This window comes from Delphinapterus leucas, chromosome 11 (genome assembly GCF_059928025.1).
Source record: "Delphinapterus leucas isolate spDelLeu-1000000601 "Yukka" chromosome 11, BTC_Dleu_Yukka2, whole genome shotgun sequence".
Lineage (NCBI taxonomy): Eukaryota > Metazoa > Chordata > Mammalia > Artiodactyla > Monodontidae > Delphinapterus > Delphinapterus leucas.
The window spans coordinates 51,755,044-51,767,691 of NC_143139.1; positions in this window are offsets into that span (position 1 = coordinate 51,755,044).

Here is a 12,648-nt window from a genome sequence, read left to right on the forward strand (position 1 = left end):
TAAACATTGAGGTGCTCCTACGTTGGGTGCATAAATATTTACAATTGTTATATCTTCTTCTTGGATTGATCCCTTGATCATTATATAGTGTCCTTCCTTGTCTATTGGGACAGTCTTTATTTTAAAGTCTATTTTTTCTGATATGAGTACTGCTACTCCAGCTTTCTTTTGATTTCCACTTGCATGGAATATCTTTTTCTGTACCCTCACTTTCAGTCTGTATGTGTCCCTAGGTCTGAAGTGGGTCTCTTGTAGGCAATATATTATGGGTCTTGTTTTTATATCCATTCAGCCAGTCTGTGTCTTTTGGTTGGAGCATTTAATCCATTTACATTCAAGGTAATTATTGATATGTATGTTCCTATTATCATTTTCTTAATTGTTTTGGGTTTGTTTTTGCAGATCTTTTTATTCTCTTGTGTTTCCTGCCTGGAGAAGTTCTTTTAGCATTTGTTGCAAAGCTGGTCTGGTAGTGCTGAATTCTCTTAGCTTTTGTTTGTCTGTAAAGCTTTTGATTTCTCTGTCAATTCTGAATGAGAGTCTTGCTGGATAGAGTAATCTTGGTTGTCAGTTTTTCCCTTTCATCACTTTAAATATATCCTACCACTCCCTTCTGGCTTGTAGAGTTTCTGCTGAGAGATCAACTGATAACCTTATGGGGATTCCCTTGTATGTTATTTGTTGCTTTTCCCTTGCTGCTTTTAATATGTTTTCTTTGTATTTAATTTTTGATAGTTTGATTAGTATGTGTTTTGGTGTGTTTCTCCTTGGGTTTATGCTGTATGGGACTCTGTGCTTCCTGGGCTTGACTATTTCCTTTCCCATGTTAGGGAAGTTTTCGACTATAATCTCTTCAGATGTTTTCTCAGACCCTTTCTCTTTCTCTTCTCCTTCTGGGACCCCTATAATTCGAATGTTGGTGTGTTTAATGCTGTCCCAGAGGTCTCTGAGACTGTCCTCAGTTCTTTTCATTCTTTTTTCTGTGTTCTGCTCAACGGCAGTTATTTCCACCATTCTATCTTCCAGCTCACTTATCCATTCTTCTGCCTCAGTTATTCTGCTATTGATTCACTTCTGATGTATTTAAAATTTCATTTATTGTGTTGTTCATCACTGTTTGTTTGTTCTTTAGTTCTTCTAGGTCCTTGTTAAACATTTTTCGTATTTTCTCCATTCTATTTCTGTGATTTTGGATCATCTTTACTATCATTACTCTAAATTCTTTTTCAGGTAGATTGCCTATTTCCTCCTCATTTATTTGTTCTTGTGGGTTTTTACCTTGCTCCTTCATCTGCAACATATTTCTCTGTCCTCTCATTTTGTCTAAATGTCTACTGTGTTTGAAGTCTCCTTTCCACAGGCTGCAGGGTTGTAGTTCCTCTTGCTTCTGGTGTCTGCCCCCAGTGGGTGAGGTTTGTCCAGTGGCTTGTGTAGGCTTCTTGGTGGGAGGGACTGGTGCCTGCGTTCTGGTGGGTGGAGCTGGATCTTTTCCCTCTGATGGACAGGGCCATGTCAGGTGGTGTGTTTTGGGGTGTCTCTGGGCTTAGTATGACTTTAGGCAGCCTGTCTGCTTATAGGTGGATTTGTGTTCCTGTCTTTCCTGTTGTTTGGCATGTGGCATTCAGCACTGGAGCCTTCAGGCAGTTGGGTGGAGCTGGGTCTTGGAGTTGAGATGGAGACCTCTGGGAGAGCTCTTGCTGATTAATATTCCCTGAGGCTGGGAATCCTCTGGCATTCCTGGATTCGATGCTACCACCTCAGAGGCTCAGGCCCAACCCCCAGCCTGGGAACAAAGACCAACACCCCCCCACGGCTCAGCAAAAAAAGGGAAAAAAAAGAAAAGAAAAAAGAAGGGCGGGAAGAAAACAAATGAAAACAAACAGACATACAACACCCAAGACAAATAGCAAAGATAAAAACAAGCAAACAACAACAGCAATAATTAAAAACAAACAAAACCCCAGAGAAATGATAAAAGCAAAACCAACGAAACAAAAACAAACCAAAAAAAAAACAACCCAAAGAAACCACACACATGCAAAATAAGAAACAAAAACAGAGAAAACAAAAAGCAAGAGAACAACCAAACAAAAGAATCCGAAAATGAAATCACACAATTAAAAACAAAACAAAAAGGAAAAAAGAAAACAAAAGCAGAATGCAAACTGAAGGAAAAAGCAAAGAAAACAAACCAAACCCACAAAAACAATTAAAAAAGAAGAAAAAAGATAAAAACAAATAGAACAAAGGGAAGAAAAAAAGGAAAAAACAAAACAGTAACACAGAAATAGAAATATAAAAAATATATTTAAAAAATAAATAAAAATAAAAACAATAATAAAAACAGAACAAAATAAAACGTTAAAAAAATAGTAATAAGTATGTTTTCCTGGGGTCTCAGCTGTCAGTGTCCTTGCCCCCACAGTGAGTCATAGCCAACCCCTGCCTCCCCAGGAGGCCCTGTAAAACCTCTAGGAAGCTCTCTGGTCCCTCTGTGGGCACTGTGCGGGCAGTTCAGAGTCTGACCTAGCCCAACTCCCACATATAATAGTCCCCAAAGTCCACAGCTGCTAGAGCTAGACCGTTTTCAGTTTTGGGAACACTCGCTGTCCATTCAGATATTCCATAGATGCAGGGTTTACCAAGCCGATTGCACGGATTTAATCTGTGGTTTGTGCAGCTGCATGGAAAGATTTTTGTTCCTCTTCCTTAGTCTCCCTGTCCCTAGGGCTCAGCTGTGGTTTTAGCCCCACCTCTGTCATTCAGCCACCCACAGGAGTCTGCTTCCAAGGATGCCCTGGAGCACTCGGGTCTGCCCCGGTGAGGACAGGGTGTGGAGGTGGCATGACTGCCTGGGTCGAAGGGGCCCTGATGGCCACAGGTGTCCGGGAAAGCTGGCAGCCACAGGCACGAGAGATCCAGCCCCAGTGGGAGCCTTTCCTAGCACCTGGTGGCTGGTGTGAGAAGGTCAGCCCTGGAGGGGGCTTTTCCTAGTGCCTGGCAGGGCAGGGAGCCAGCGTGTGGGGAGAGAGAGGCTGCAATGGCAGCTCCACCCCCTGCGTGCCACTCAACTGTGGCGCTTTGCTTCTACGGCAGTCTGGGTTTCCTCCACAAGCATTCCTGGTTGTGGATTTCCTCCCTCTCGTCCCCTCAGGCTGTCTCCTCACAGCCAACAGCAGTCCTCCCCCCGGTTTTACTCTCCAATCCCCACGTTCCAGCTCTCAGCCCCCATGTGGACTGGTGGACACACGTCCAGTCTGGGGCATGCAGGGCTGTGGCACGGACCATCTGTGTAGGTCTCACTCTGTCCTGTCTGCCACAGACCAGCCGTTTCACAGTCTTCTGACAGCCTCAGATGCTCCCTTTCTGTCCGAACTGATTTCCTCTTTGGTGATGGGGCTTCCCTGGATGCAGGAACCTCTCCTTTCCTTCAGCTCCCCACCAGGGAGCTTCTTTTTCCCTTCCTCCTTTCGTCCTACCTAGTTATGTGGGGATCTTTCTTGTCCTTTCCGGTGTCCAAGGTCTTCTGCTAGTGTTCAGCTGGTGTTCTGTGAGAATTGTTCCATCTGTAGAGGTATTCTTTTTTTTTTTTTTGAGGTACACGGGCCTCTTACTGTTGTGGCCTCTCCCATCGTGGAGCACAGGCTCCGGACGCGCAGGCTCAGCGGACATGGCTCACGGGCCCAGCCACTCCGCGGCATGTGGGATCTTCCTGGACCAGGGCACGAACCCGCGTCCCCTGCATCAGCAGGCGGATTCTCAACCACTGCGCCACCAGGGAAGCCCCTGTAGATGTATTCTTGATGCATTTGTGGAGAGAGATGAACTCTGCATCCTCCCACTCCTCCACCATCTTGGCTTTTTGGACACTGTTTTTAAAAGTACCAAAAATATCCCCAAAGTTAGTTTGCCCAACTGGCTTTGAATGTGCAGTGCTTTCTTCAGCCCTTACCCTGGGACAGAACTTTCTGACTACTGTGGACTCTGGTGTGACCCAGCCTCTTGGACTGGTTTCCCCATTAGCTCATTCAGGTGTTCTTGGGTGGCTGGATAGATGTTTTTGAGAACGTACCATTCTCGGCCACAATGATTGAGCTAAAATAAATCTTCCAGTCACCTACAATTCTAGCATAACCTTACAGATACAGTGAATGGCATTGAGAAGATTAAATCACCAAGTCTAGCCACACCACCCCCACCCCAACCAGTGACTGGAGCAAACTTGTTAGAGCTGCATCAGAAGGAATAGAAGAGCTTTCAGTCTTTCATGGCCCCTAAGCATTTGGTAATAAATAATAAAAAGTATTTATTACATGTTACAGTGACATTGTGGAATTCAAAAAAATAACACTTTCTTCCTCAAATGTTAAAAAGAAAGAAAAAAATATTAGGATTGGGCAGGGACGACAGCAGAAGCAGTGGCTTTAAAACCCAAGGAATGTGGTAAAGAGAGCTTTGTGTGTTTTTAATAGTCATAGAATGGGGGAAGAAAGTGGGGAGCTGACATGGACAGGAAGTCAGAAATTAGAGTTTTGGGCCTGGTGTTGCCACTGTCTGGCCGTGTTACCTTGAATAAAAGTTCTACCCCTCTTGATCTTGGCTTCTCATTTATTACATAAAGGGTTTGAGAGCCTTCCTGTTTTATCAGCTATTTCAGCTCTCTCATAAAACCACTGGGTCAGTCTTCCCTGAAATTCAGGGACACGTGCTTCTGAGCCACGCTTCCTTCCCCCAAGAGGTGGCCAGGCTCAGGATGGGTGATGGGTAAGGGACAAAACAGCCCTGTGTGTCTCTGGCCCCAGTTTACCGTGCTATGAACTTGACAGCAAAGTCCCTCAGCTTGCCTCCGTCCAACACCACAGACGGCTTCTGGCACTAGAGGGTAGTGGTTAAAAGCAAAAAACTTCTGACTTGGGTTCTAGCTTCAAGTCACCTGTAACCAACTGTGGGACTTCAAGCAATTTACTTAACTCCTCTGAGCCTCAGGGTCCTCATTTGGGAAATGGTGGCAACTGTAGGGCTTGTAGGGCTACAAACTTGTAGGGCTATTTTGAGTATTAAATCTGAAAATGAATGAAAGGGCGTAGCGTAGTGCTTGGCATGTAAACTCTCAATGAATGGTAGCCAAAGAAATCAACAATAACAAAAATATATTTCCTAGGCCTTAGGTTCTTTATGTTGGTAAATGGTGACCCAGAGTGGGAAGGAAGAGTGCAATGATCTGTATGCAGGAGCCTCTGCCAGGCATGTGTTAGTTGCTCTGGGTGCTGGGAGCAAGTCTCAGGATCCACACCCGGATTTAAGGAATGGCGGGAGAGGCTGCAGGAAACAGGAATGAGAGACCCATATGAAAAAGAATGTCAATTTTACATTCATTCATTCATTCATTCAGCACTAAGTACCTATTCCAGTTTTGGTTTTTGCTTATTTGCCATGTGCCACAGCTGTGCTAGGCATGCAGCAGGATTACAGAGATGAATGACCCTATCCCTGCTTTCAGAGAACTGGCTGTTCTAGGGCTACAAGTAAGCAGGCAGTTACAGTAGAAGACCCCAAGTCTGGGGAAGGTAAGCACAAGGAGCCTGGGAGACAGGGTGACTGTCCTGATTTCAGCGCTAAAATCCTCACATCCCAGGAAGTCCCTCAGTCCCAGGAAAACCAGGATGGTTGTTCACCCTAGTGGGACAAGCCAGAGAAGCAGCACCAAACCTAAACTTCCCAAGTCAGGGAAGGCTTGTCAGAAGGAAGGCCTGCAAGGATAAGGGAGAGTTAGCCAGGCAGGTTGATGACGAGTGGGGAGTGGAAAGGGTCCCAAGCAGAAGGAACCACATGTGCAAAGACCTAGATGCAAGAGAGACCACAAGGAAGTAGGGGGGCCTGAGGAGAGATGCTGCAAGGCCTTCCACGGCCGTGGACAGATGTTGCCCTGCAAATGTGCCCCTCATCCCCTGGATCTCCTCTCTGACTCATGTTGCTTGAGACTGTCGATATAGAAAATTATTGGAGATGCTGTCCAGGCACCTCTCATATCAAACAGGAGGGCAGAGAAGAGTAATTCTTCCCAAGGTCTCTTCCAACTCTTCTATCCTAAACCAAGAATTCACACTATCAGGCCATCGGCCAGCGAGGTATGCATTCAGTGTACAAGATAAATGGCCTGCACCTTCCCTATCTATTTTAGCTGCCTCAGGGAGCCACACGGATCATCACTTAATTGATTTGCCAGCAAGGGTGTGTCCACTTTAAAGCCGGCCAGAATGGATGTGTTGGCTGGGCCACTAGCCTTCTGAGCCACCATGGGGATGCAATTTTGTTAATTTTGTTTTTCTAAATGGAAAAGCCCCTCTCCTGGTGAGGCATCATACCCTTTCCCATACTTGTGAGGGCCCAGAGAACCATTTGGTCTTTTTTCTTTCTTTCTTTCTTTTCTTTCTTTCTTTCTTTCTTTCTTTCTTTCTTTCTTTCTTTCTTTCTTTCTTTCTTTCTTTCTTTCTTCCTTTCTTCCTTTCTTCCTTTCTTCCTTTCTTTCCTTCTTTTCTTTTCTTTCTCTCTCCTCTTCCTTCCTCCCTTCCTTCCTTTCTTCCTTCCTTTCTTCCTTTCTTTCCTTTCTTTCCTTTCTTTCCTTCTTTTCTTTTCTTTCTCTCTCCTCTTCCTTCCTCCCTTCCTTCCTTCCTTTTCATGATTCCCTAAATGGTAATAGAGGAATTTTCTCTATAGGAATGCTCTTTGCTTTAACTTGTTTCTTCTGTAGAGTCTATTCTATAAGTATAAACAGTATTAAGTCAATGATTCCTGGATTGCTAATCCTCTAGGTATGTGTTTCATCTTCTAATATTGGGCTGGTATGGACTTACTGGGAAAAACAACAACTTAGTGTCTTTTCTAAACCCTCTCCCAGAACAGAAAAGAACATGAAAAAAAAAAGTCTTGACGTCACTTAATAAAGTTTTATGAGTAACTCCTTTGCTACTATAGATAACATTGCTAATGCATATTGCTCAATGGGAGAAAATGTCCCAGGCCACACTTTACAACTGGCAGAAAACTCTGAGCCGTCTTGCCAATGCTTTATACTAAGTGCCAAATCCTTATGACTTTCTTAGGCATTTATTGTAAGAACATGAATCATGATGCATCACTCTGGTATTTGTGTGGCTGCTCAGTGTTAAGTCCCCAGGACCTCCATGGAGTTGACTTTATTTGGTTTTCCACTTCCGTTTCTGAGTGAGAGCCACATGAACTCAGCCTTGAAGGCTCGCAGGAGCCCGAGTGGGCAGCTCTTTTTGTTGCTGTTTTGGTCTGCCTGTACTCGATGGTTGTGATATGTGCAGATCTGAACCACTTCAGGAGACTCGGCTGGAACTGCCCCCACTGCCTCAAGTTTCCACGGAAACAAGAGTTCTGGGATGATGCTCAGGAGAGCCTGGACAGTTGCAAACCTCTGGGGCACTTGGGAGAAATGTGGCTAGAATTTTGGAGCATTGACCTGTATGTCTTCTAACTTCCTATATGTAATCTTGAGAGTTGGGCTGGATGTTAAACCCCGGAGGTGGTGGGTTTTAGAGAAGAGCTACTGTCCAGAAAACAGTCCAGGGGTTCAGTGTCAGGTTTTTGACTTGATGGAGAGTTGGGATGAGTAGCTCCTCTATATGGAAGGTTAACGGTGCCTGCCTCAAATCCTAGATGAAATGTTATGTTCCTCTCCTGCTTGTGGATATTCAACTGGCACAGTCAGGCTATTTACCTCAAAGGTCTAAATTGTGCTAGTGAATCACCAGGGGCGGTGTTGAAAATATTTAGCCCAGACAACAATGAAGCAGAATGCACATCCTTAGCGATCAAAGGGATGATGGCTGTGAACAACAGATATGGCCACGTCTGTGTTTCTTAGCTGAATATCAGCCCAACAGAGCACCGACCACTTGCAGTGGCAGAGACACTGAAACCGATGGTTCATTCATTGATTTGTTCAAAGAGCACTGTGTGCTTACTATGTGTCACTCACTTTGCTGGTCACTGGGGGTACAATGCTGAACAAATCCAGACTTGTTCCTGTCCTACAGCTGACAGTTTTTGTGAGAGATATTAATCGAGTAATCATAAAAATGTAGAAAGTGTCTTCAACTTTAAAAATGGTAAAAAAAAAAAAAGAATTAAAAATTAGAAAAAAAAATATATATGTAAAACATTAACCTTGGTAAGAAATTGCACAAGGTTGCATGAGAGGCCTTGACCTAGCTGGGGCTATTAGAGCTGGAAGATGAGAAGCAATTAACTAGACTACCCCATGACGGAAAAATGCTTCGGGCAAAGGGAATAGCATGCTTATGTGAACGTGAGTGATTTGCCCAGTCACACTGTTAACTGGTTAAATCTGAGATGGGTATAGAGCTCCAGGAGTCCCAGCTAAGGGTCTATCTATAGCAACCCTATCCAACTGAACTTTCTACAGTGACAGACAGCATTATAGCTGTGCTCTCCAAGACAGTAGCCTTTAGCCATATGAAGCTATTGAACACTTAATCTGTGGCTAGTGTGACTGAGGAACTGAAATCTAATCTAATTTAAATCAGTGTAAATGTAAATAGCCACATGTGGCTACCATATTGGAAAGTACAGACCTATGTGAACCAAATCCTGAACTAGCCCAGGTTACATGGGGCAGAGGTTCATGTAAAGGGGATGAAATGTTTTTCTGAGATGATGATAAGTGCATTGCCCTGAGGGACTTCATTTATTCACTCAGTCAATCAGAAACAAAAATATACTGGGTACCCATTTTGTGCCAAGCACAAGTCTAGACCTGGAGACTGCCTGATTAACAAGACCCTGCTCTTGAGGCATTCACAGGCTAACAGAGGGAATAGGCTCGGAGGAGTAGTAGCAATCCACTATGACTGAGGGGACAGAATCGTGCTCTTTTGGGGTTGCTGTAAATGGGAAAAACTGAGGGATAATTCTCCTGTAACTCAACCTTGGATATGCTTAACTCTATAGGTGAAGGTCATGATTTCTAAATTCCACCATTCCCATACCCCAAGGACTTCAGACAAAGGGAGAGGGCTTTAATATAACACACTACACACTTTGTTTTAATCCCCCAAATTCAGTATAGCAAGTGTTAGAAAAAGAAGTAAATTTATACTTCCCTAGACTTCGGCTTTTCATATGTAGAGCATCTATTGCTAAGTTTGGGGAATTGGGCCCCACTGATAAATATTCTTCAGAAATAGATCATGGGACCTCAAATCAAGGATTTTGGTAAGTGATATCTTATTTTAGTCATGGTAAGAAGTCACCAGGCTAAAGAAGGTGCTAATAATGTTTACATATTTTTAAAAAGCACTTTCTCACAAGCAGCACTGTTCAGTCACTTCAAACATTTAAAGCTCCCTGCTATTGCAAACAGAATGTGAACAGTTATTACATCATTGTAAAAAACACTTCCTGACACTCAATTAAACTCATTATGCCTAAATAGTCAATTCCTGCCAATATAACAATTTAAATCACTTCAAAATAATTTGTTTCCAATTATCAGGATCTACTAAATGACCTCCTTAAACCAATCACCTGGAAAAACATTACATGCCAGGGAGGATAAAGAGACTTTTCCCATTATAATTCCAGGACACTTTTCAAGTGCTTCTTCTTATGGTGCATCAGTTTTTCCAGTGGGATCTGGCTCATAGCTTGTCACTCCATCTTGGAGATCCAAGGGGCCAGAACCTAGAGGATGTGTCCTACTGAGCTAGTTAGTACCAACTATGATTTCCCAGCAAAATTAGCTGGGACTTTGAAAAAATACAGAAGCAAAGGTCCCCTCCAGATATGCTGTGCAAAAATAAACAACGGGGCTTGAGAATCTGTACTTTTAGAAAACATCTCAAGGGCTTTAATAATGACTAGTTAACAGACTAGAAAATACCATCTTACTCAATTAGCATACTTTATACTGCTACATTTATGATGTATTTTTCAAAGTGTGAAGGTTATCAATGTCAATTTTTCTCCTGAATTAGACCTCAGAACTCCCTAATTCCAAAGTGACCCTCTTTCTCTGTATTATTGCTGACCAGAGCAATGTATTCCCACTGACAATACTTATTTAAATTTCCTTATATGTTTTGTTTGTTTCTTTGTTCACCAATGCTTCTTGAATCTTACTCTTAAATTTTGTTCCTACTGAGGTATGTCCTTTGGTAATTCTTTCAGTGAAGTCTTAGTAGTAAACCCTTAGTTCGTGGAAGTCTAAAAAGGTATTTATTTTGCTGTCATTTAAGAGTGTTACCTTAACTGGTTGTAAAAAGCTAAACTAATGGTGTGTCCCATCAGTACTTAGAAGATATTAATCCATTGTCTTCTGGAATCCATCACTGATGACGATAAGTCAGCAGTTAAACTGATGATCATTTCTTTCAAGGTAATACGCCTTTTCCTCAGGAGACTATTTTTATGTGAAGTCATTTCAGTAATATGTTTAAGTATGGATTTTTATTTAATTATCATCTTTGGATTCCATGTTCTTTTTCAATATGAGGATTCATAATTTTCTTTATGTATAAAAACATATTGCCATCATCTCCTCAAGTAATACCTCTCTTCCACATGTGGGGCTTCTCATTCTATCTCCATATCTTTTATTTTCTCTTTTATGAGCCCCATCTCTTTATCTCTTTGAACTGTGTTCTGAGTGATTTCCTCACATCTATCTGTAATTTATTAATTTTCTCCTCAGCTTTACTTTGCTGTTTTACTCGGGTATTAAGGTTTTTAAAGCACTTTGTTTTTCATAGCTAGAGTATAAATTTGCCTCTTTTTAGAAATTCTCTTATTATTTATCCAAAATATTTCTTTTTGCATGTTTCTTTCTTGTTCTCTTGAACTTTTTAGAAAAAAATTCTAGTTGAAAACCTCTTTCAGATTGCTCAGTTGTCTCTGTTCTTGTATATCTGCTCACTGTCTTTCATGGGAGTTTGTTTCCTATGTGCTTCTGAGTTCATGTTCAGGGAGAGTTGTTTCTCATGGGAGACATCTTTTGGGGGAGGCCCAAAGTTTGCTTGCAGACCAGTTTTTATGTTAACTTCTCATTCCCATTTCATGAAGGGAGTGTGAATTCAGAACCCACTCCTGGACAGAGTGGTCCTGGGATCTCTGTTTCTTTCAAGTGACTTTCCCCCTCTTCAGAGCCACATCCCTAACCAGCAGGCAGAGTTTTCCTAGTGCTACATCAAGACAGAATGTCCCAGTGTCTGGCTTTAGGCATGATTTGGGGTTCAGTTTTACAGCACACAGGGGTATGTGATTTCAACACTTGCCCTTCAGAGCTGATACTACCCCGGCCCCAGTGTACTTCAGCTCCAACACGCCCATGGGAAATTCCATCTTCAACTTCTACATTGAGTTCTTTTTTTTTTTAGAATAGTCTAGATTCTGACAACTTGGAATTAAAATAGCTCTGCCATTTACTAGCTGTATGACTTTGGGCAAGTTACTTAACTTCTTTGTGCCTCAGTTTCCTCAACTGTGAAATGGGGATTATAATTGTATCCTCATGGAGTTGCCGTGAAGGTCAAATGAGTTAATATATATGAAATCCTGAGAACAGTGCCTGGCACATGGTAAGCATTAAATGCACATTTACCATCATTATTTCTTGCTTTCAAGCTTGCTTAACTATTAATGCATTATACATATAGGTATATATTAACACATTTTTATTATATATTATCTTGTTAAGTATATTTTGGTTTGTTACATGTGTGTTTTATACATTTTCTTTCATAATTAAAAAAATATATTGTACATAGATAGCATATGATTTTCATTCTGTTGGAGAAACTTGCCTTTCTAAAGTGAGGGCACAGTGGTAGCAAGCAGGATATGGGAAGCTTACATTATGCTCAGTTGCTATATACAGGATTTGGGGCCCCTGAATTCTCAGTGGTTGAATTCTTTTTTCCTCATTGAAAGCTCGGCTGGGCTCTGCTATCTTTCTCTACTTCCCATGGCTGTCACTGCTAATCTTCACAAATTCATCTTTATTTTGAAGGTCATGGAACTCTAGAGATGTTTAGATTTTTTTGAGCTGGCAGAAGAATTATTTTACTTCATTCATTCCTCCCTACAAAAGGTTTTTTTTTTTTTTTTTTTTTTTTTAACGCGTGCCTCTCACTGTTGTAGCCTCTCCCGTTGCGGAGCACAGGCTCCGGACGCGCAGGCTCAGTGGCCATGGCTCACGGGCCCAGCCACTCCGCGGCATGTGGGATCTTCCCGGACCGGGGCACGAACCCATGTCCCCTGCCTCGGCAGGTGGGCTCTCAACCACTGTGCCACCAGGGAAGCCCCTACAAAAGATCTTTTATCTTGCATTTTACCATTTTATTTGACCACACCAGCAAGTCTGTTTAACTGAATGTGGTATTTTCACAAGGAATAATGATCTGAGGCAAGGGAACCTGTTCCTGAAAGCGGAATTGTAGATGCTAGTCTTGGCTCAATTTCTGGGGTTTATTAAAAGAGTGTTTATAAAACCACTCTGTTTGTATTTACCAAGAATATTAGTGGGGGAAAGGAGCAAAAAGATGGCCTGGGACTCAGAATTCTCTGAGGATAAATCAGTCATTTTTTCAGTCATATATATACAAA